Consider the following 25,523-nt stretch of genomic DNA (forward strand, 5'->3'; position numbering starts at 1 on the left):
CCAAAAACTTTTAGCAAAAATCTGGAGCTGGTACTTTTACCGCAAAGAAAAAAAAAAACGGCCAAAATCATGGGTGCAAGAAACACCCCTAAAAAACCAAAAGTGTGTAAAACCACCACTAAAATCCTATGTGTGAACCTACTCTAACAACACCTGCACATCTGCCAAATTCCTTATAGCCGCATGCACACGGCCGTGAGCAGTCCGTGGTAACACGGCCTGGATTTCTGCTGAGAGGAGCGCACGGCGTCATTGGTTGCTATGACGCCATGCGCTTCATGCCGCCGCTGCACTAGAGTAATACACTTGTATAGATCATGTATTAAGCGCACGGCGTCATAGCAACCAATGACGCTGTGCGCTCCTGCTGTCAGCAGGAATCCAGGCCGTGTTAACACGGCCGTGTGCATTCGGCTTTACCTGCAGACGACATATAGGGCCCCAGGTATGGAAAACAATTCAGAGAAGAAGTGCACTGGGTGCCCAGAGCAATCAATAAGATTTGTGTAGTTAACCTGCAGTGGGAAAGTGAAAGCTGAAGTCTGATTAGTTGCTACTGCTGCTCTCCTCTACTTCTTTATAGGGGAGGGTCAGTTGTCCAACATGGCTGTGAATCTCATGGCTAAACTAATAATATGGGGGGGGATTTATCATGAGGGGAACTTCTGAAGTAAATTTTGCTTGGGTGTACATTACCTTTATTTGCACCAAATTTATCCAACGTTATACATTGTTTCATATGTTTGGTGTATCCTTAAATATTTTAGGAGATGCAACTGGGTAACGCTAGGGAGGCTGGTCAACGTTGCAGCCTGCTATTGGCTGCTCCCCCCCCCTCCCATCGCCGGATGTTTTGATCCACACGTCGGGGAGATGCAGCAGTGGCTATGCAGGGATCCGGAGGGACGCAGGTGCCAGGGACTGGGTAAGTATCATCTATAGGAGGGGCCCGGGCATTATGGGGGGGGGATATTTGTATTATTGGATAACCCCTTTAACATAGCCAACCATGCAAACTTTTCAAAACTAGAGCGAGTGGTGTTTACAAAAAAAAAAAAATATATAAAAAATACTAAAAAGCTGCACATTTTTATGCAAGGAAGCCCTAAAAGTCTTAACAGCCATCTTTTGTGAGTTTTTGAAGTCAGAATTCTGGAGTGAAGGGTGTAATAAATCCAAAACACTGAATAAGAAATACCTGCTGACATAGCTGCTTTGCTGTAACACACATTTAGGCCCCTTTCACACGGGCGAGATTTCCGCACGGGTGCAATGCGTGAAGTGAACGCATTGCACCCGCACTGAATCCAGACCCATTCATTTCTATGAGGCTGTGCACATGAGCGGTGACTTGTGCGTTGCGTGAAAATCGCAGCATGCTCTATATTGTGCATTTTCCACGCAACGCAGGCCCCATAGAAGTGAATGGGGTTGCGTGAAAATCGCAATCATCCGCAAGCAAGTGCGGATGCGGTGTGATTTTCACGCACGGTTGCTAGGAGACTATCAGGATGGGGACCAGATTATTATTATTTTCCCTTATAACATGGTTATAAGGGAAAATAATAGCATTCTGAATACAGAATGCATAGTACAATAGCGCTGGAAGGGTTAAAAAATAAATAAATTTAACTCGCCTTAATCCACTTGATCGCGCAGCCGGCATCTCTTCTGTCTGTCTTCTGTGCTGTGTGCAGGAAAAGGACCTGTGGTGACATTACTCCGGTCATCACATGATCCATCACCATGGTAAAGATCATGTGACGGACCATGTGATGACCGGAGTGACGTCACCACAGGTCCTTTTCCTGCACAAAAGCACAGAAGACAGACAGAAGAGCGAGCAAGTGGATTAAGGCGAGTAAAATTATTTTTTATATTTTTTAATCCCTCCAGCCCTATTGTACTTAGCATTCTGTATTCAGAATGCTATTATTTTCCCTTATAACCATGTTATAAGGGAAAAGAATACAATCTACACAACCCCGATCCCAAGCCCGAACTTCTGTGAAGTGGTTTGGGTACCAAACATGCCGATTTTTTTTCTCACGCCCGGGCAAAACGCATTACAATGTTTTGCACTCGCGTGGAAAAATTGTGCATTTTCCCGCAACGCACCCGCCTCTTATTCGGGCAAAAAACATGACGCCCGTGTGAAAAAGGCCTTAGTCTTCTTTTTCTATGACTGTTTATAGGGTCTCCTCCACAAATCTTGTTTGGTGCAAGAAAACCACAACAAAATGCCCTAAAAATGCAACAGGTCAAACTGAAGCTTATGGTACCATTTTTTTTTTTTGTTAAAAAATTTGAGGTACATGGGTGGTAGACACCCCAAGGCCTAATACACGCCACCATATCTGCTTTGCAAAACACAGATCCCAACTGTGTGCATGCCGCTATCTTAAAAGGGTTCTTAATATTGTTGTGGAAAAATTATTGTTCGCCGTATGGTCGCCATCTATCCTATGGAGATGCGCAGCTGATTTGTGCCCGGCCTGGTATTACTGCAGGATACCAGTGTCATGGCGGCGGGAGGACCGGCGAACAAAGGTTTCTTCATCCATGAGGATAAGCGCAGCAACGAAAAAGGGCGAGAACGCGCAATCATTCACATCTTCGCCAGCCAATCACCTGTCTCCCCATTGGTCATGATTGTAAGACCGCCTTCCAGCCAATCACCTGTCTCCCCATTGGTCATGATTGTAAGACCGCCTTCCAGCCAATCACCTGTCTCCCTATTGGTCATGATTGTAAGACCGCCTTCCATCTTCTGGTATAAATAAACCTCGCCACATTATTGGATCCTACTTGAGAATGTCTCTGTGACGTTATTTTGGAGGAATTGCGCACACATCGACGCACACTACACCAAGGATTTCCCGATTGTACTTCTGGCGGTCGTTTTCGGTTGTGAGAACGAGACAAAGGAGCAAACGGCGATATCAATATTGATTACCTATCCTCAGGATCTGACAGCTGTATGAGGAGATGACGCGCACAGTGTGAAAGTGACGTCTCCCATCTCTCTTCCTGCTGCTGCTATGTGTATGGCAAAGCAGCAGCGAGTAGGAAGAGTGAAGGGAGACAGCACCTGCACACTGTGTGCGTCATCTCCTCATACAGCTGATCGGAGGGGGTGCCGGGAGTCGGACCCCCGCCGATCTGATATTGATGACATATCCCGAGGAACCTCTTTAAACCCCTGTAGAAACGTCCCATCCCTGTATGCAAAACAGACAAGAATAGGACGTGTTTTTTGCGGGGCCACAGAGCGGACAGGCGTGCTGTCCACATCTTTTGCGAACCCATGGAAATGAATGGGTCTGCATCTGATCCACATCAGATGTTGGCAAGAAAATATGGTCGCGTACATGAGGCCTAAAATAACACTGCGTCTGAAACAAGTTGTGTTTTGGAGAAAATAACTCAAGGTTCAAAACTGTCAAAAATGTGTTAAAAATTTAAAAAATAAAATGCAATGTGTAAACCTCATACTAACAACTAGAAAGCAGCTGGCTGTATTTTTAGCAACCAAAAACAGATAAAAACCACCATGAAATCCTGACCTATATTCATATTGAGGTTTCTACCCCCATTGAGAATGGTGTAGAGAAGACTGCCACGCCTAGGATATTCCACCGTTTCACAAACATTGCTGCAGGCTCTAGCACTACGGTAAGATAAAAAGTGTAACATGAGAACGTTTGATATTCACTCCAACTAGAACGTACGGTGAGAGGGTAAGGTGCTGCATCTGCAGAACCACCACAAAGACTTTACTGTACACAAAAAATCTTAAGGGAAAAAGGTGCTACATAGTGTTCAAGGGGGAAAAAATTCAGAAAAAAAAAAAGTATAATCTTCACTTCTTATCATTCTCACCTCCACATCCTAGGCAGACAAAATATAAAAAGGTCTGTATGTATAACAATATAATAATAGTAGATGGATTACTAATAATTATCTTTATCAAATATTACCCATTCTTGCTTTACACTAAGGCTAGTTTCACACCAGCGCTAAAATCTTCTGGCAGAGGAACAGCCTCCTGGAGTTTATCATATCTGGCATAGGCAGATACTGCTTTTCTCTGCAGAAGCCCATTGCCCAAGCACCCTTTTGTTTGTTTTTTTCCAGCTGAATTCCGGCACCAATTCCGGAAAAAGACCGATTCCCATTAGAGTTAACGGGCCATGGCGGTGTTCCAGCAGTTTCTGGATATGCAGCTTCAGATGTTGCATGGAAGTCTGAGAAATATTTAGGGTCATTTCAGAGAAGGGTGTCCGCTGCAGAAAATATGCTCCGTATGGAAGCGCAATTTCCCATTACAGACATTGAACGCACATAAGATCCACACAAATTTCCATCCAGATTTATTTGCGTTTCTGCAGCATAAGCGCACCACAATCCACAATGTCCAACAGTGGTTTTTGGTGCGGATTTGATGTGGTTTTGCCGCAGATCTCATTCTTCCATTGAAAAGGGTGAAATATTCTGCTAAAACAACAAACATAATTGACACGCCGCATATTTTGAAATCGGCAGCTCGATTTCCGCATGTAATTTCAGTGTACATGAGATGTGTGCAATCTTATACACTTTGCTGGTACTGTAATACGTTGCAGTTTTTCCGCATGGGAATCCTCATAGAAAAAAAATATATGCACATATTCCGCAATGCGTGCATGTGGCCTAATGATTTATAAGGCCTCTTTCACACAAGCGTGGTGGATTGGCTCTGGATGCGTTCAGGGAAACTCGCACGATTTTGCAAGCAAGTTCAGTCAGTTTTGTCTACGATTGTGTGCAGTTTTTTCCACACAATCGTAGACAAAACTGACTGAACGTGCAATGCGTTTTGGTGCATTTTTTATGCGCGTGATAAAAAAACTGAAGGTTTACAAACAACATCTCCTAGCAACCATCTGTGAAAAACGCATTGTATCTGCACTTGCTTCCGGATGCAATGCATTTTTCATTAAAGCCCCATTCACTTCTATGGGGTCAGGGCTGCATGAAAAACGCAGAATATATATAGAACATGCTGCGTTTTTCACGCAACGCACCCGCACGGAAAGCTCGCTGGTGTGAAAGGGGCCTAATGCTGTGTGCCTCTGCCTAAGCTATGTCCCACACAGAGCATGTTTTCCGCAGTGGACACGTTCGTCTGAAAGTAGCCTAAGGCCTCCTGCACACGGATGTGCGCTGCCCGTTGCCGTATTGCGGACCGCATTTGCGGACCCGCAACACACGAGCGCCGTTCCGTGGGCATTACGGATGCGGACCCATTCACTTTAATGGGTCCGCAAATCCAGAGATGAGGAATGGTGCAGAACAGAACGGAACCACTACGGAGTGCTTCCGAGGGGTTCCGTCCCGTACTTCTATTCCGCAAAAAGACAGAACATGCCCTATCTTTTTGCGGAACGGGCAGATCGCGGACCCTCTAAAGTAAATGGGTCCACGATCCGCTGCAGCTGCCCCCCCCCCCCCTAAAGCCTCTTGCACACTAATGTTTTTTGTTTCCGTTTGTTTTTGTGGATTCAGTTTGCGGTCCGTATGCATAACCAGTCATTTCAATGGTTCCGCAAAAAAAAACAAAAAAAAAACGGAATGTACTCCGTATGCATTCCGTTTCAGTATATCCGTTCCGCTGAATGATAGAACTTGTCCTATTATTGCCCACAAATAACTATCCGTGTCTCCATTCAAGTCAATGGGCCAGATTTATCATGACTGACAGGTCACTCCACTTTCACATACGGCTAAAGTCAGTTTTAGCCAAGTCAGATTTATGATCGGCCCTTTAAGGCCTCTTTCACACGGGCGTCAGTTTTTTTGCCCGGATAAGAGCCGGGTGCGTTGCGGGAAAATGCGCGATTTTCCCGCGCGAGTGCAAAACATTGTCATGCGTTGCACTCGCGTGAGAAAAATCGCGCATGTTTGGTACCCAAACCCGAACTTCTTCACAGAAGTTCGGGCTTGGGATTGATGTTCTGAAGACTGTATTATTTTCCCTTATAACATGGTTATAAGGGAAAATAATAGCATTCTGAATACAGAATGCATAGTAAAACAGCGCTAGAGGGGTTAAAAAATAATAATAAATAATTTAACTCACCTTAGTCCACTTGCTCGCGAAGCTGGCATCTCCTTGTGTCTCCGCTGCTGATGAACAGGACCTGGGGTGAGCTGCTCCATTAAATACAGGTTAAGGACCTTCGATGACGTCATTCCGGTCAGCACATGGTACGTCACATGATCTTTTACCATGGTGATTCACCATGGTAAAAGACCATGTGATGACCGGAGTGACGTCATCGAAGGTCCTTAAGCTCTATTTAATGGAGCAGCTCACCCCAAGTCCTGTTCATCAGCAGCGGAGACACAAGGAGATGCCGGGCTTCGCGAGCAAGTGGACTAAGGCGAGTTAAATTATTTAATTTTTTTAACCCCTCTAGCGCTGTTTTACTATGCATTCTGTATTCAGAATGCTATTATTTTCCCTTATAACCATGTTATAAGGGAAAATGATAATGATCGGGTCTCCATCCCGATGGTCTCCTAGCAACCATGCGTGCAAATCGCACGGCATCCGTACTTGCTTGCGGATGCCATCCGATTTTCACACACCCCATTCACTTCTATGGGGCCTGCGTCACGTCAAAATCGGACAATATAGAGCATGCTGCGATTTCAACTGAACGCACAAGTGATGCGTTAAAAACATCGCTCATGTGCACAGCCCCATAGAAATGAATGGGTCAGGATTTAGTGCGGGTGCCATACGTTCGCCGCACGGATCGCACCCGCACGGAAAACTCGCCCGTGTGAAAGGGGCCTAAGACTGTAATAAATGTGGTTTGACGGTAGCAGTTTATCTGTCAGTAAGCAGCTTTACAAAAGTCGCACATCTTTACGAAAAAGTCGCACGTTTTTATGAAAAAGTTGCATGTTCTATTAAAAAGTCTCATAAGATAAGCATGGTCCTCACTGGAGTGAAATTGCGACTTTTTTGTGACTTTTTAAATAGTCCCAATAGTAAATCTGTCTAGAGATTCATTTACATAAGAAAACACGCCCACTTTCAGAAAACTGGAGAGCATAGCGCAGAGCAGAAAAAAGTCGCAAATTTGTGCGCAGTTTTAGCATTTGGGACTTTTTCACTCTATTATTCTGACCTGAGCTAATGATAAATCTGGCCCAATATGTCCACAAAAAAAAAAATACAGAATGCATACAGAACACATCCGTATGTCATCTGTTTTTTGCGGATCCATGCCCACTTTGCCCATGTGTATACTGTTAAAACTCTAAGGTACATTACATTAATGATTACAAATTTTATGTTTCTGTTTGTGATCTGCCAAAAAAACTGACCGTATAAGAAAACCATACGGAGATTTATTTTTGCAGAACTACGGAACGGAAACAAAAAACTGAACAATGGATCTGTGAAAAACGGAGCGCAAAATACAGAAAAAGGTCATACAGTCATGTGCAAGAGGCTTAAAGGGACTCTTCCATCAATTTTGTTTCTCACAGCCTATGGCCTCCTGCACACGACCGTATGGTTTTGCAGTCCGTTTTAAACGGATCCATTTTATGTTTCAGTAGTGTTTCCGTTCCGCTTTGCCGTTCCATTTTTCCGTTTGTGATCCCTTTTTTGCAGATCGCGAACGGAAGCATACAATAATGTTTAAACAGTAAGTACATAAAAAAATTGGGCTGGCATAACAATTTCGATAGATTGTTCCGCAAAAACAAAACTGATATGGATGCATTACTTTTTTTTGCGGAACCATTGACTTGAATGGAGCCACGGAACGTGATTTGCGGGCAAAATTAGGACATGTTCTATCTTTGAATGGAACGGAAATACGGAAACTGAATACATACGGAGTACCTTCCGTTGTTTTTACAGACCCATTTAAATAAATGGTTATGCATATGGACTACAAACGGAATCCGCAAAAACGGAAGGGAAAAAAATACGGTCGTGTGCAGTAGGCCTATATGTGTATTTTTATTATAAAAAAAAAAAATGATATCCATATTTTTTATTAAGTCACTCCATCTATTCTACATTCCTCTTTTGTTTGGTCTTGGCATGACAACAGCCTTGCTTGACTTTCTCAGACCATTTACTGCGGCCAGAGAGGGAAGGAGGATGAGTGACTCAATAAGAGCGAAACACATTACACTAATAAGCGTCCCATCTTTTTGGGTCAGAGAGGGACACTTATGGTTCATGGTCTAAAACAGGGATGTCAAACTCGTGGCCCTCCAGCTGTTGCAAAACTACAACTCCCATGGTCTAAAGATCCATTTTCCATTGCATAGTCAAACACTTTAATAGTTTTCTTTTACACAACAGCACAAAAATGATCTGATCTGAATATAGAAATTTCTAAAATCCAAATATAGGAACCAGACAAACACTTTCTGGATCAATATTGCAAATATAATAATGCAAATCTATACCTCAGATCAAAAAGAGGGGCATTGAAAGGCTATGAACATCTTTTGAGGCAATTTTGTTTTTATTATTGCATTGTACTCATTGTGCTAAAAATAATTTTTTCAATTGGTCTTTATTAAAAATATGGTGTCTTTTATTTCTGTACAGAGCTGAGATGCTCTAGTCTAGTAGCACCCTTTGGATTTTCTCTTTTCAGTCAGACCAGGAGCAGAGGAACTCCTTAGGCCTCCTGCACACGAACGTGTGCGCCCTGTGGCCGTACTGCGGCCGCAATGCACGAACACCAACCGTGGGGCAGCCGCAGCAGATCGCGGACCTATTCATTTTAATGGGTCGACGATCTGCCCGTTCCGCAAAAAGATAGGACATGTATTATCTTTTTGCGGAACGGAAGTACGGGACGAAACCCCATAGGGTGCTTCCGTAGGGTTCCGTTACGTGCTTCCGTTCCGCACCATTCCACATCTCTGGATTTGCGGACCCATTGAAGTGAATGGGCCCGCATCCGTGATGCAGAATGCCCACGGAATGGCACCCGTGTATTGCGACCTACGGTCGTGTGCAATAGGCCTTACTGTATCTCTGCTCTCTACCCTGTTAAACCCTCATTATAGCTTAGTCCTGATCTTACTCATAAGAATGTGGCTTAGGCCTCCTGCACACGACCGTTTTCTTTTCCCCGTTTCCTGGCCGTTTTTTGCATTCCGTATACGGAACCATTGATTTCAATGGTTCCGCAAAAAAAAAAAAAAAAAAAGAATGTACTCCATATGCATTCTTTTTCCGTATTTCCGTTCCATTGAAACGGTATAGATCATACCAGTGTATTACTGTATTGCGGCGGCAGCAGGGAGCGCACGGCGTCATAGCAACCAGTGACGCCGTGCGCTCCTGCTCTCAGGAGGGATCCAGGCCGCAGTTCCACGGCCCGCACACGGCTGTGAAACACGGCCGTGTGCATGGGGCCTTAAACAGCTAGAAAAACTGTTAACCCTTTGTGACAGAACAGATCAATATTTTTAATAAAGGCCAATTGGAAAAAAAATGATTTTCAGCCAAAAATAAGTAACATGCAATCATTAAAAAAAAATACATAGAGCCAGATTTATCATTAGCTCAGGTCAGAATAATGGTGTGAAAAAGTCCCCAAAAAAGTCCCAAACGCTAAAACTGCGCACAAATTTGCGACTTCTCTTCTCTGCACTATGCTCGCCAGTTTTCTGAAAGTGGGCGTGTTTTCTTATGTAAATGAATCTCTAGACAGATTTACTATTGGGACTATTTAAAAAGTCGCAATTTCACTCCAGTGAGGACCATGCTTATCTTATGAGACTTTTTAATAGAACATGCGACTTTTTCATAAAAACGTGCGACTTTTGTAAAGCTGCTTACTGAGGGATAAACTGCTACCGTCAAACCACATTTATTACAGTCTTAAAGGGCCGATCATAAATCTGACTTGGCTAAAACTGACTTTAGCCATATGTTAAAGTGGAGTGAGCTGTCAGTCATGATAAATCTGGCCCAGAGCCTTTAAGGAGCAAAGAGGGATAGAGGGACTTGGGTTGAAAGTAGGCACTTTCCTTCCAAAAGTGGGACACTTGGGAGGTCTGAATAAGTGCTTTGCTATTTTAAGGGCCATTTTATCAAGGTCTATAAAAATAACAATAGAGGTGTCATACGGTCATCCTAAATTCTACAACTACTGTTTTACTGGTGGACAACCTCTCAGCACAAGTAAACTAACAAAGGGATGCCTACCCTTTACAGGAGTGTAATCTCTGTGTTGAGAAGGACAAGATTTTGTATTTTTGAGTGGCACAGTACTGCCGAAATGAACATCAAAAATTCTACAACTGTATTCTATAAATCTTAAGCAGAATTTTTAGGGTCAGCGATGCTTTCCTTTTACTTTTTTGCAGTATCAGCATGCTCTGCGTGGGGGGGGGGGGGGGCGTATATACTTTCCTATTAAAAGAAAAACATACAAAAATACCATTAAATAAGACCCCTAGTAAAACATACTACATGGGGAAAAACACCTCAAAAACAAAAAACTAAGCAGACAGGCTTTTTTGGTCCAGAAATGCACAACAGAAAACTGTCTGTGCAAGCATCCTTAGGCCTCATGCACAAGAATGTTGTGTACCCTTGGCCGTATTGCGGCACGCATACGGCAGGTCTGTAATACACGGACACCGGCCTGTGTTCTCTCTCCATCACGGATGTGGACCCATTCACTTGAATGGGTCCGCAATCACGGAGATGCAGAACGGAAGCACGGCTCGGAACCCCACAGAAGCACTACGGAGTGCTTCCATGGTGATTCTGGCCATGCCTCCGCACCGCAAAAAGTGTGGACAGATCACAGACCCATTCAAGTTGAATGGGTCTAAATCCGTCCCGGCCGCCGCACGGACACTGCCTGTGCATTGAGGACCGCAAATTGCGGTCCCCAATGCACGGAACGGACGCACAACATTCGTGTGCATGAGCCCTTAATTTGGGTAATCAGACCTGTGGTCAGTCTGGGATTTGTTACTAGGTCCCTCTATAAGAGGCCTAATGGAAACATTTGTACCACCTCCGTGCTTTGGACCTAGTCATAGTTTGGGCTTGGGCCATGTTCACATATGTGCTAGTTATTTCAGCTGTTCTGTTCCATTAGAAAAGCAGGAAAATGAAAAGAACAGAAGTGCCCGATTCGGCAGAGAAACCAATGGAGCCGAAAAGACCCCACTGACTATAATGGGGTCAGTTTGATTTCCGTTCAGGTGTCTGCTTTTTCAGGGGAAAGAAAGTCCTGCATGTAGGACTTTTGTCTGCTGCTATTTGGCATAACCTGCGACAGAGCCTCCAACAAAGATGTGAACATGCCGTTCCCAATACTGGGGTAAAATACTAATCTAAATACGGCCATGTGAAGTGGGTCCTTTTTTTAATTACATTCTTCATTGCACTATTTTTTTTTAGACGACAACGCAACCATATATTAGTCTAGGGCTACACAGCGACGTGTCGTGTGACAATAAGGCTACTTTCACACTACCGTTTTGGCTTTCCGTTTGCGAGATCCGTTCAGGGCTCTCACAAGCGGTCCAAAACGGATCAGTTTTGCCCTAATGCATTCTGAATGAAAAAGGATCAGCTCAGAATGCATCAGTTTGCCTCCGTTCAGTTTCCATTCCGCTTTGGAGGCGGACACCAAAACGCTGCCTGCACACAATGTAAATCAATGGGGACGGACCAGTTTTCTCTGACACAATAGAAAACAGATCCGTCTCCCATTGACCTTCAATGCAGTTCATGACCGATCCGTCTTGGCTATGTTACAGATAATACAAACGGATCAGTTCATGACGGATAAATGCGGTTGTATTATTGTAACGGATCCGTTTTTGCAGATCCATCACGGATCTGCCCAAAACGCGAGTGTGAAAGTAGCCGAAGTCGAGTGACAAAAAGGGAATAACTACACTGCAATATGTGTCACACGACATTCATGCTGCACCAATGTCATGTGACAAAAATCCAACTTTGATGACGTTTTTGCGACCGTTGTGTCACAGTTTGCAGACACTATTAACTCATTATAAATGTTGTGCGACTTTTCGGCCCCACATGTCGCCGTGTAGCCCTAGCTTTAATAATGACGAGAATATGGTCAAAAGAAAAAAAAATTATTCATACAAATAGGAAAGGAAAAGAAAAAGTGAAGTTCTTATCCATGACAATCAGATGGCCGTTTGCACTTTCCAAATGACTTCTGAGAAATGAGACCTGAAATCTCTTCCACTTTTCCCTGGAACTCATTTTTTCCTAAAGTATCCATTTTAGTCCGTCAAAGCAGCAAATTAATAGTTACAAAATCAATTCTTTTAGTTTGAGATTTAGGAATTGTAAGAAAAACACATAGGGTAGGTGCTTTCACACTTTTTGTGCACCACATTTTGGGAAATATGATGCGGGACACATTTTTATTTTTTATTTTTTGTTCCTGCCGTTTTTGTTAATTAGGTGGCTTTTTTTGTCATTCTGGCTTCTCTTCAAAAATGTTGTATGCCGTGGCTCAGCTTTATCAGGCGTCTTCATGCCACAACACAAGAAGTGCTGCAAAACTGGAAGGGGGCCAATTAAAAAATGTTCTGCTTAGGCCTCATGCACAAGGCCATTGTGCTGTCCGCATCCGTTTCTCAGTTTCGTGGACGGCAAAAAAATATAACGTCCTATTCTTGTCCGCACTTTGCGGACAAGAATAGGCAGTCATATTAAAGCTGTCCGTGCCGTTCCGCAAATTGCGGAACACACACACGGACGCCATCCGTGTTTTGCGGACCACAAAACACACACCGGTCGTGTGCATGAGGCCTTAGGCCTAGTTCACACAATCATTTTTTTTTTTTTTTTAAGTGTACGGGCCATTTTTTTGTGTTCCGTATACGGAACCATTTATTTCAATGGTTTCGCATTAAAAACTGAATGTGTTTCGTAAGCATTCCGTATTTCAGTTTTTACGTTCCGTTGAAAGATAGAACATGTCCTATTATTGCCCGCAAATCATGTTCCGTGGCTCCATTCAAGTTAATGGGTCCACAAAAACGTAACACATACCGAAATGCATCCGTATGTCTTTCGTATCTATTCCGTTTTTTGCGGAACCATCCATTGATATTGAAAATGTTATGCCCAACCCAATTTTTTCTATGTAATTACTTTATACTGTATATGCCATACTGAAAAACAGAACGGAAAAACTGAACGGAAACCCAACGGAACAACGGATCTGTGAAAAACGGACCGCAAAAAACTATAAAAGCCATATGTTCGTGTGAACTAGGCGTTCACTACACTGGCATTTTTTTTTTTTTTACTGGTAAAAAAAGCTAGTGCAAATTCATGTGTGTAAGGACCCTTACCCTAAGTTCACACCTGAGCGTTTTACAGCTCGTTCCTACGCGCTGTAAAACGCTCAACAAGGAGAAACCAATGCTTCCCTATGGGAATGGTTCTCACCTGGGCGTTTTACAGCGCGTACGATCGCGCTGTAAAACGCCCGACGCTCAAACAAGTTCTTGAGCTTTTTTTTGGGCGTTTGTCGTGCGTTCACGTACATAGACTTCAGCGGGAACGCGCGACAATGTGTGTTCGCTTGTCTCTGTTCGCTCAGGTCTGAACCCAGGGTTAGGCTACATGCACACGTTGTAGATTGTGCAAGTTTTTCCACACGGAAAAAGGGTAGGTCTTAGGCCTAATGCACACATCCGCATGTCGCCCGTACCTGTGCTACGGAACGCAAATTGCAGTCATCTGCGGACACAGACCCATTCACCCATCCTACAGTCCGCACCGCAAAAAAGTAGCGCATGTACTACTTTTTTGTGGTGCGGAGGCACAGATAGAAAACCCACAGAAGCACTCCGTAGTGCTTCTGATCTGTGGCTCTGTTCAGCTCTGCACCGTATGTTCCGGACTGCGGACCCATTCAAGTGAACCATGAACCAAGTGAATAGGACCACATCCATGATACAGTACACACCACAGTCGGTGCCCGTATATTGCGGACCCAATGTATGCAGGCCGCAATTTGGGCACAGACCTGCTACGGTCATGTGCATGAGGCTTTAGGCTTCATTTTTAGGACACACTTTTGTATACTGCACCTGAAAAAAAAAGTCACTTATCCTAAATATTTAACATACCGTATATGCTGCCGCTCATATTTTACTAAATAGACTTTAAAGTAACATCTGGAACAGTAGTTTTGAACAAAAAATTGCTTGAAAAATACCAAAAGACACAGTATGTTGGTTTTTTAAAGAAAAAAAAAAGCAAGAAAGACAAAAAAAAAATCACCAGCACACAAAAAAAGAAGAAGAAAAACACTTGTGTGTCCTGTGTTTCATATTTTCCACAGACCTTCAACTAAGGCCTCATGCACATGACCGTTGTGTGCATCCGTGGCCGTTGTGCCGTTTTCCGTTTTTTTTTTTTCGCTGACCCATTGACTTTCAATGGGTCCGTGGGAAAAAATAAATAAATCGGAAAATGCACCGTTTTGCAGCCGAGACCGTGATCCGTGTATCCTGTCCGTCCCAAAAATATGGCCTGTCCTATTTTTTTGACGGACAACGGTTCACGGACCCATTCAAGTCAATGGGTCCGTGAAAGAACACGGATGCACACAAGATTGGCATCCGTGGCCGTAGGTTACTTTCATACAGACCGATCCGAAGATCCGTCTGCATAAAAGCTTTTTCAGACAGTATATTCGAACACAGAGGCGTTCCCATGGTGATGGGGACGCTTCTAGTTAGAATATACAACGAACTGTGTACATGACTGCCCCCTGCTGCCTGGCAGCACCCGATCTCTTACAGGGGGCCGTGATCCGTACAATTAACCCCTCAGGTGCTGCACCTGAAGGGGTTAATTGTGCGTATCATAGCCCCCTGTAAGAGATCCGGGGCTGCCAGGCAGCAGACCCCCCTCCCTCCCCAGTTTAAATTTCATTGGTGGCCCATCACCATGGGAACGCCTCTGTGTTAGAATATACTGTCGGATATGAGTTTTCACGATGTAACTCATATCCGACAGTATATTCTAACATAGAGGCGTTCCCATGGTGATGGGGACGCTTCAAGTTAAAATATACCATCGGATTGGAGAAAACTCCTGATCAGATGGTATAAAGGGACTCCAGACTTTACATTGAAAGTCAATGGGGGACGGATCCGTTTGCAATTGCACCATATTGTGTCAACGTCAAACGGATCCGTCCCCATTGACTTGCATTGTAATTCAGGACGGATCCGTTTGGCTCCGCACGGCCAGGCGGACACCAAAACGACTTTTTTTTTCATGTCCGTGGATCCTCCAAAAATCAAGGAAGACCCACGGACGAAAAAAACGGTCACGGATCACGGACCAACGAAACCCTGTTTTGCGGACAGTGAAAAAATACTGTCGTGTGCATGAGGCCTAACATCTACAGTTGGTGTTTTTACCACACATAAAACACAAAAGTACACATAAACGCCACCAAAAGCCTGTGTGTGAAAGCACCCTTAGGTCAGTTTTAAGACAAGCGTATTCACTGTGGAAAAAACACTCAGTGTGGACTTATAATCCTGTGTGTCTCTGCCCAATCTTCACTGTAATGATTTGTACTCACATAAATTATTACAGGGGAGGTCGGGCAGAGACACACAGCATTATAAATCATTATAACGCAGTGCAGTTCTGTCACAGGAGCAGAGTTCACTATGAGAAATCACGCTTCTACATGTCTGAAATTAGCCTTAGGCCTCTTTCACACGAGCGTGACGGATTGGTTCCGGATGCGATAAGTGAAACTCGCACCATTTTGCAAGCAAGTTCAGTCAGTTTTGTCTGTGATTGCGTTCAGCTGTTGGTTTTTTTTTTCCGCGCGGGTGCAATGCGTTTTGATGCGTTTTTCACGAGCGTGATAAAAAAACTGAAGGTTTACAAACAACATCTCTTAGCAACCATCAGTGAAAAACTCATTGCATCCGCACTTGCTTCCTAGGGGTTTCTCTCAGAGCCTCCGCACCGCCCAAAAATAGAACATGTCTTTTTTTTTTGTGCGGACGGCTCACGGACGCATTTCAGTTAAAAGGGCTGGATCAGTTGCTGCAGCCGCATTGATATTGCCCGTGCTTTGGGATCAGTGAATTGCGGTCCCCAATGCATGTTCTGCATCGGCCGTGTGCATGAGGCCCTAATTTGGTGTTTTTTAGGTCAGTGCCATGCTGTACTTTTCAAAACATGCTGTCAATATGGCTTTCTTCATAGACGTCTCTGTAGGACTTGAAAAGCGCCAAAAACACATGCACAATGTGACACTAACTAATATAACATACAGTCAGGTCCATAAATATTGGGACATCGACATAATTCTAACATTTCTGGCTCTATACACCACCACAATGGATTTGAAATGAAACAAACAAGATGCTCCTTAACTGCAGACTGTCAGCTTTAGGCCGAATGCACACGACCGTGGAACACAGACGTGAGCGGTCCGTGGTATCCCGGCCTGGCATCCTGCTGAGATCTATAAGAGTGTATTACTGTACTGCAGCAGCTGCGCGAGGCACACTGCGTCATAGCTCTCAGCAGGATGCCAGGCCGGGATACCACGGACCGCTCACGTCTGTGTTCCACGGTCGTGTGCATTCGGCCTTAATTTGAGGGTATTTACAGCCAAATCAGGTGAACAGTGTAGGAATTAAAACAGTTTGCATATGTGCCTCCCACTTGTTAAGGGACCAAAAGTAATGGGACAATTGGCTTCTCTGCTGTTCCATGGCCAGGTGTGTGTTATTCCCTCATTATCCCAATTACAATGAGCAGATAAAACGTCCAGAGTTTATTTCAAGTGTGCTATTTGCATTTGGAATCTGTTGCTGTCAACTCTCAAGATGAGATCCAAAGAGCGGTCACTATCAGTGAGGCAAGCCATCATTAGGCTGAAAAAACACAACAAACCCATCAGAGAGATAGCAAAAACATTAGGCATGGCCAAAACAACTGTTTGGAACATTCTTAAAAAGAAGGAACGCACCGGTGAGCTCAGCAAGACCAAAAGATCCGGAAGACCACGGAAAACAACTGTGGTGGATGACCGAAGAATTCTTTCCCTGGTGAAGAAAACACCCTTCACAACAGTTGGCCAGATCAAGGACACTCTCCAGGAGGTAGGTGTATGTGCGTCAAAGTCAACAATCAAAAGAAGACTTCACCAGAGTGAATACAGAGGGTTCACCACAAGATGTAAACCATTGGTGAGCCTCAAAAATAGGAAGGCCAGATTAGGCTACTTTCACACTAGCGTTCGGCTGTCCGCTCGTGAGCTCCGTTTGAAGGGGCTCACGAGCGGACCCGAACGCTTCCGTCCAGCCCTGATGCAGTCTGAATGGATGCGGATCCGCTCAGAATGCCTCAGTCTGGCACCGTTTGTCCTGCTTGCAGCGTTCGGGTGTCCGCCTGGCCATGCGGAGGCGTGCGGATCCGTCCAGACTTACAATGTAAGTCAATGGGGACGGATCCGTTTGAAGATGCCACAATATGGCTCAATCTTCAAGCGGATCCGTCCCCCATTGACTTTCAATGTAAAAGTCTGGACGGATCCGCTCAGGCTAATTTCACACTTAGCTTTTTTTTATGCCAATTTAATGCAGACGGATCCGTTCTGAACGGAGCCTCCGTCTGCATTAATATGATCGGATCCGTTCAGAACGCTAGTGTGAAAGTAGCCTTAGAGTTTCTAGTAAAGGGCTTTAGCGGCCCAAAATACAACATATTTAGTATATTGGAGACTGGATTTATTAAAAATAAAGGGAAAAAATGCCTAATATGTCGAATGGTTGACTTGGTTTGGAGTAAAATAAAAGGAATATTAGGAATTTTGAAGACTTCACATTTTTCACCTTTATGGTGCAATAGTAATATTAATGAATTTCAATTAATCACAGATCACAAGTATTGGGAAAAATACGGTATTATTTATGTATCACAGTTAGTTAAGAATGGGGAATCAAGATCACTAATAGAATTATGTCCTGGAATGAATTTAGACTTAATAAGCTGATATCGATATCACCAATTAAAACATGCATTTGATGCTACACAAAATAGGGAATATTTTGTCACAACAAAACACGAATTGATAGATTTTTGTTACCAACAAACGACAATAAGGGTGACTATCTCCCAAGTCTACAGGGAGAATAAGGAAGGGTCTGGGGAAAATACTAAAGTTTAAGGCCTCTTGCACACTGCCGTGTTTCACGGCCGTATGCGGGCCGTGGAACCGCGGCCTGGATCCCTCCTGAGAGCAGGAGCGCACGGCGTCACTGGTTGCTATGACGCCGTGCGCTCCCTGCTGCCGCCGCTATACAGCAATACACTGGTATGATCTATACCAGTGTATTACTGTACTGTGCCGGCAGCAGGGAGCGCACGGCGTCATAGCAACCAGTGACGCCGCGCGCTCCTGCTCTCAGGAGGGATCCAGGCCGCGGTTCCACGGCCCGCACACGGCCGTGAAACACGGCAGTGTGCAAGAGGCCTTACAGTGAGAAAAAATGGGCAAAGGATATAGGATCAAACACAATAGAATAGGTGAATATATATAAAAAAGAGAGATGAGAGTAACCAACACTAGCGGCGCGCACCGAGAGGGGGGTGGCTGGGGTTGTACGTAATGCGGATGACAATCAATCCGGATAGATTGAAATTTAACGGAGCGCTTGGGAACCCTTCATAACAGAGTACACAATTTGCTAGCTTTGTTGTGTTTTTGTTTATTGTACTTTATCATATTAACTGTCCTGGCAGATTGGTATTTAGGAATCCGGATTATTGTATTGTCAAATTGTTTTATTTTTGTATTTTGTACTGGAAAATGAATAAACAAATACAAAAAAAAAGTTTGCCAAACAACATCTAAAAAAGCCTTCACAGTTCTGGAACAACATCCTATGGACAGAGACCAAGATCAACTTGTACCAGAGTGATGGGAAGAGAAGAGTATGGAGAAGGAAAGGAACTGCTCATGATCCTAAGCATACCACCTCGTCAGTGAAGCATGGTGGTGGTAGTGTCATGGCGTGGGCATGTATGGCTGCCAATGGACCTGGTTCTCTTGTATTTATTGATGATGTGACTGCTGACAAAAGCAGCAGGATGAATTCTGAAGTGTTTCGGGCAATATTATCTGCTCATATTCAGCCAAGTGCTACAGAACTCATTGGACAGCGCTTCACAGTGCAGATAGACAATGACCCAAAGTAGGCCTGCACAATATATCGCCAAAGCAATCGCAATAAATCGCCATATCGCAATCGCCAATTGGCCGACCCTAGGGCTGCAGCTAACGATTATTTGAATAATCGATTAGTTGCCGATTAATTTCTACGATTAATCGATTAATCGGAAAAAACGACAAAATTACAAAACAGAGAGGTTTATATGATCTTACTTGAAAAATTATGTGGACGACACTATTATGGGGGATCTGTGGACGACACTATTATGGGGGATCTGTGGACGACACTATTATGGGGGATCTGTGGACGACACTATTATGGGGGATCTGTGGACGACACTATAATGGGGGATCTGTGGACGACACTATAATGGGGGATCTGTGAACGACACTATAATGGGGGATCTGTGGACGACACTATAATGGGGGATCTGTGGACGACACTATAATGGGGGATCTGTGGACGACACTATAATGGGGGATCTGTGGACGACACTATAATGGGGGATCTGTGGACGACACTATAATGGGGGATCTGTGGACGACACTATAATGGGGGATCTGTGGACGACACTATTATGGGGGATCTGTGGACGACACTATTATGGGGGATCTGTGGACGACACTATTATGGGGGATCTGTGGACGGCGTAGTTATGGAGAGGGGGATCTGTGGACGGCGCAGTTATGGAGAGGGGGATCTGTGGACGGCGCAGTTATGGAGAGGGGGATCTGTGCACTGTTATGGGCATAACAGTGCACAGATCCCTTTCCTCATAACAGTGCACAGACCCCCCTTCCCATAGCAGTGCCATACACAGACCCCCCCCCCTCCTCCTCCCCATAGCAGTGCTATACACAGACCCCCCTCCCCATAGCAGTGCCATACACAGACCCCCCCTCCCCATAGCAGTGCCTTAGACAGATCCTCCCCCCTCCCCATAGCAGTGCTATACACAGACCCCCCCTTCCCATAGCAGTGCCATAGACAGATCCCCCCTCCCCCTTCCCCCTAACAGCCCCGGCCCCGATGCTTGCATCTTTATTTTACCTTTTTACAATGACGCTCCCGCTCCTGTAACAGCCAGGCAGAGCGGACGGCGGCGTAACGTCACTCAATCACGTGACGCGCCTGCTCCGCCCACTTCATGAATGAAGGAGGCGGAGCAGGCGTGTCACGTGAGTGAGTGACGTTACGCCGCCGTCCGCTCTGCCTGGCTGTTACAGGAGCGGGAGCGTCATTGTAAAAAGGTAAAATAAAGATGCAGCGACCGCCCGCCCGCCCGAATAGCAACGAATCGGCGATTATTCGATAACTGGATTCGTCGACAACGAATCCAGTTATCGAATATAATCGATTACATCGATTAATCGTTGCAGCCCTAGCCGACCCATAAATGCTGCAATTGTATTACCATATTTTTCGCTTTCAGACAAACTTTTTTTCCCCCAAAAGTGGGGGGAAAATGGCAGTGCGTCTTATAAAGCGATGGTTGACTTTTTACGTGGCTGACACGGATGTATTGCCGGCCGCTATGTTGCACAGCGCGGCCGGCGATACATCAGTTACAGTGCGGGGAGGAGGGGCTGGAGGCAAGTCGTTATTTTAATGAACAAATGTTCTTCTATTTATTCTGTTTATCTGTTCTGTGCAGTGCTATTAAGAAAATGGCAAGTTTTGTATTTTGTACTTTTGCAGTAATGCAAATATTTTATTTTATTTAGTAAAAGATGTTTTATTTTGAAAAACACTGTATTTCAGTTCTTGAGTTAAGCATAACTACATTTCAGCATTATCAGTAATTTCTGTGTGCTTTTGCCTTGAAAATCCAAGCAAATAGACCTCTAGCACAATTCCCTTAAAATATCGCATTGCATACCGTTATCGCAATTTTCAGGGCCCTAATCGCAATCGCACAAAATTCCCATATCGTGCAGCCCTAACCTAAAGCATACTGCAAAAGCAACCAAAGAAGCAACCCTTTAAAGGAAAGAAGTGGAATGTTATGCAATGGCCAAGTCAATCACCTGACCTGCATCCGATTGAGCATGCATTTCACTTGCTGAAGACAAAACTGAAGGGAAAATGCCCCAAGAACAAGCAGGAACTGAAGACAGTTGCAGTAGAGGCCTGGCAGAGCATCACCAGGGATGAAACCCAGCGTCTGGTTTCAGGCTGTAATTGTCTGCAAAGGATTTGCAACCAAGTATTAAAAAGTGAACGTTTGATTTAGGATTATTATTCTGTCCCATTACTTGTGGTCCCGTAACAAGTGGGAGGCACATATGCAAACTGTTGTAATTCCTACACTGTTCACCTGATTTGGATGTAAATACCCTCAAATTAAAGCTGACAGTCTGCAGTTAAATCACATATTGTTTGTTTCATTTCAAATCCATTGTGGTGGTGTATAGAGCCAACAATGTTAGAATTGTGTTGATGTCCCAATATTTATGGACCTGACTGTATAAAAAAATGCTGACGACTTGAGGGGTTGTTCACATCACACTTTACTGCTTCACTGAGGAAAAACATCTGAATAGCTGAGGACAGTACTCAAACGTATCTTTCGTTGGATCCTTTTGCATCAATGATGCAAGTGGAGTCCAAACAATTAAACATTGGACCTTTTGACTTGCGTTATGTCAGTTTGTGTTTTTCAATATCATAGGCTACCATGTCATCTGGCAATAAATAGACAAAGAGACGTAAAGCCGGTCAAATGGAGTCCAACGTTTACCGGTTTGGACTCCAATCGCCTCATTATGAATGAATCCACCAATACTAGTTTTTTTTCCCAGGTATTAAAAAATATCACCCCAGCAAAGTGCTAAAATGTGCACAGCCCCTTTTAAATGGGTTTTTTCACGCAGTTTAGAAACATTGGCCTAATCCTACAGATGGCGTAAAGTTAGACAGCTGTCACCATAGACACTTTTCTCTGACTCTATACCAACTCTTAGGCCACCTGCACACGTTGCGGAATATGTGCAGTTTTTCCATGCAGATTCCTGTGCGGAAAAACCACAGTGTAGTACAGTGCCAGCAAAGTGTATGAGATTACACAAATCTCATGCACACTATGCGGATTTATTCTGTACAGAAAGTGACCTGCCGTGCAGATTTCCAAATCCGCAGCATGTCAATTATGTTTGGGGTTTTAGCTGCAGATTTCATTCTTTTCCAATGAAGGCAGAGATCTGCAGTAAAACCGCATCAAAGCTCTGTTAAAAATGGCGGATTTGGTGCAGAAGCGCACAGAAATCTGCAAACTGGCGGCTCAACTTTGCAGCAAACTAGCACATCTTAGGCCCCGCATGTCGTATAAGAGTGTGGAAACCCATGATGTGTCAAATTGCTCCACTTTTTAGGCTACTTTCACACTTGAGTTGTTAATTTTGGTATTGAGATCCGGCAGAGGATCTTAGCACCGGAATTAAACGGATCTGTTTTGATTTTGCACAGCAGGATGCATCTGTTGCGTTAGGATGTGGTTTTGTGAAATCAAAATGGAAAAAACCGGATCCGTCACTAAATACACAAAGTCAATGGGTTACTGATCCGGTTATTTAGGCTCCCAAAAAAAACTAAAAACGGATCCGTCACCATTGACTTACATTGTTTTCAGTGTCGGATCAGTTTTTTCCCCGTTTTTATGACCGGACACAAAACCGCATCTTGCAACGGTTTTGTGTCCAGTCACAAAACACAATGCTGCCGGAACGGAAGATGTCCTGATGCATCCTGAACGGATCTCTTTCCATTCAGAATACATGAGGACTAAACGGAAACATTTTTTTTTTTTCCGGTATTGAGAGCCTCTGCCGGATCTCAATACTGGAAAACAACAACGCAAGTGTGAAAATAGCCTATGGCTCCATTCACACGTCCCCATCATGGGTCCGCATCCGTTCCACAAATTGCGGAACGGGTGTGGGCCTATTCATTCCCTATGGGGACGGAATGCATGCGGCGAGCACACTATGTGCTCTCTGCATGCGCATTTCGGGAGCGTGCCCCTGATCTTCCGGTCCGCAGCTCCGGAAAAAAAATAGAGCATGTCCTATTCCTGTCCGCAATTGTGGACAAGAATAGCCAGTTCTATGGGGGGGGAAATACAGAATGCACACGGACGTCATCCGTATTTTGCAGATCAGATTTTTTTTTGGACCGCAAAATACATACAGTCATGTGCATGAGCCCTAAAACTGATTTTTATATTACCCCCAAAAAATTATAATATATATTTAATTATCAACCTACAAATACCCTGTAGAAATTCACACAGCTTGTCACTGTTCTTAATATTTGAAAAAAAAAAAAAAAAGAAGATCTTTGTAGAAAAGGAATGTGGATTTGCAAAAAAAAAAAATGGAGAACGACAATTCCCTGCCGGCTGGATGCCTGTATAAAACCAGAAAAGAAAAGGAAAAGGAAAAGGAAAAAAAAGGGGGGGGGGGGGGAAATCCAGTCAAGAAGTAATGTTCTGCATTGTGGCACTGAGTGGGTTAAATAATTAACATTAAAAGGACAGCATTCAAAGAACAAGCCCCATTGTATCGTCATCCAGCAGATCCCTATAGTAGAGCCTAAACGTGCGTGTTTTTTTTTTTTTTTTCCCTTCTTTAGTCGTCAGTAATAGAAATAGATGACAGACTGTGAGGACAGAGCTCAATCCCTGAAGGATGAACTGACCCCCCCAAAATATCTGACTATTCCCAGGACTCATACACACCATGCATTACAGCTGCTGACTTTGCACGAAGTTGTTGATCTCGAGGTGTTTTTTTTTTTCCCCATTATTAGTATTTATATATTATTATTTTTTTTCTTGCATTGTTCCATCAGATCAGAAAAGTCGTGGAGAGGAGCAATGCCAGCACACGGGCACAGCTAGGCATGTATCTAGAGCTATCCATGCACTGCTAAAGTGCAGCTGCCCCCTCCCATGCTCACACATATACACAACATCCTCCTACAGGAATACATTGTTGCAAACTTAGGAAGCTCTTAAAAAAGCCCAGAAGCCCCTGGGAGGGGGGAAAAGCCCCTCAGCAGACAGCTCAGACTCCCCCCTGTCTGAGGAGACCCGTTGCAGAGCTTTTTCTTACCCGTCCGGACTTTTTCCAGGCAGATTCCCCGGGCCCGGTGCGCTGCTCTCTCTCCCCTCAGCTCCTCACCCCCCACCGCTGCTCACTGCCTCATTCCAATATGGCCCAGAGGCCGCCACTGCGCATGCGCTTCGCTCTCCTCCTTCACTCTCAGCCTTCTTTAATTTTTTTTAGGGCATTTTTCGCTTTTCCTCCACCCACTTTTTTCCCCCTTTTAGCTTTATTTTGTCCCCCTCTCCGCCTCCTTTAACTCTTCTTCCCCCCTAGTTCTCCAGTCACCGTGTTTGGGGGTGCACTTTTTTTTTCTTTCTTTAATGACATGTCGTTTACTAGTAAGGTGCCTTGGAAGTATCTTTTAACCACAGGAAGTGCTCTAAAATTCTCTTTTTTAGACGGAATACTAAAGAAAGCAGCTCCTGTGGCTAAAACAGCCATGTCCTTGCAATGTTCTCGGCTGTGGACGCATTTTGTCACTTGAAGTATAAAAATAATAATAATAAAAATCAGCATATACGGCATTGTTGCATTATTCCTCTGTATGTCCATTTAGTCAGGGTATTAATACACACATGGGGCTGTTTGGCCAGAAATTGATGAAGATGTGCCATCGGGGCTGTGTATTTGGCACCTATAATGCTCTCAATTACTAATATATTCACTAGTATTTGTTTGTTTTTTAGCAAATAGTAGGGTGAAGTGTATAGACCTAATCCCTCCTGTCCCTATGCAGCCATGGGATGCTCTTTGGGCAAGATTTCTCCGAACTGGTGCAGAAGTAGAGCAGTTGCCCATAGCAACCAATCAGATTCCAGCTGTCATTTCTGAGAAGTCCCTCAGACAATGAAAGCAGCCTTCTGATTGGTTGCTATGACCACTGCACCGCTTCCATATGAAAACTTTCCATATTGGCCCATGCTTTGATATTAAATGAGGTGAAAACCAACAATGAAAGTGAAACCCAAACGAGGGGAAAACCCAGAAGGGACGCTATAGTTTTATCTAAATATACTTCATTCATTATTGTTGCTCATGGACGTTAAATACCTCATTCATAGAGCTTGTCCAGTTTCCCATCTGCAAATACGGATAGCTTCCGTGTGCATTACGTTTTTTTTTTTTTCTCACTTCCATCAATAGATA

General features: G+C 44.1%; 1 protein-coding gene across 1 annotated transcript in view; it reads right to left on the minus strand.

Moving 5' to 3' along the window:
* SFMBT1 (Scm like with four mbt domains 1) overlaps window positions 1-24,488 on the minus strand; it is a 127,478-nt gene extending 102,990 nt beyond the window's left edge. Inside the window, exon 1 of the mRNA XM_044301725.1 lies at window positions 24,384-24,488. The gene's annotated coding sequence lies outside the window, so the exon portion shown is untranslated. The remainder of the gene's footprint in view (window positions 1-24,383) is intronic.
* Between the last annotated feature and the right edge of the window lie 1,035 nt (window positions 24,489-25,523).

The sequence above is a fragment of the Bufo gargarizans genome, chromosome 7 (genome assembly GCF_014858855.1).
Source record: "Bufo gargarizans isolate SCDJY-AF-19 chromosome 7, ASM1485885v1, whole genome shotgun sequence".
Taxonomy (NCBI): domain Eukaryota; kingdom Metazoa; phylum Chordata; class Amphibia; order Anura; family Bufonidae; genus Bufo; species Bufo gargarizans.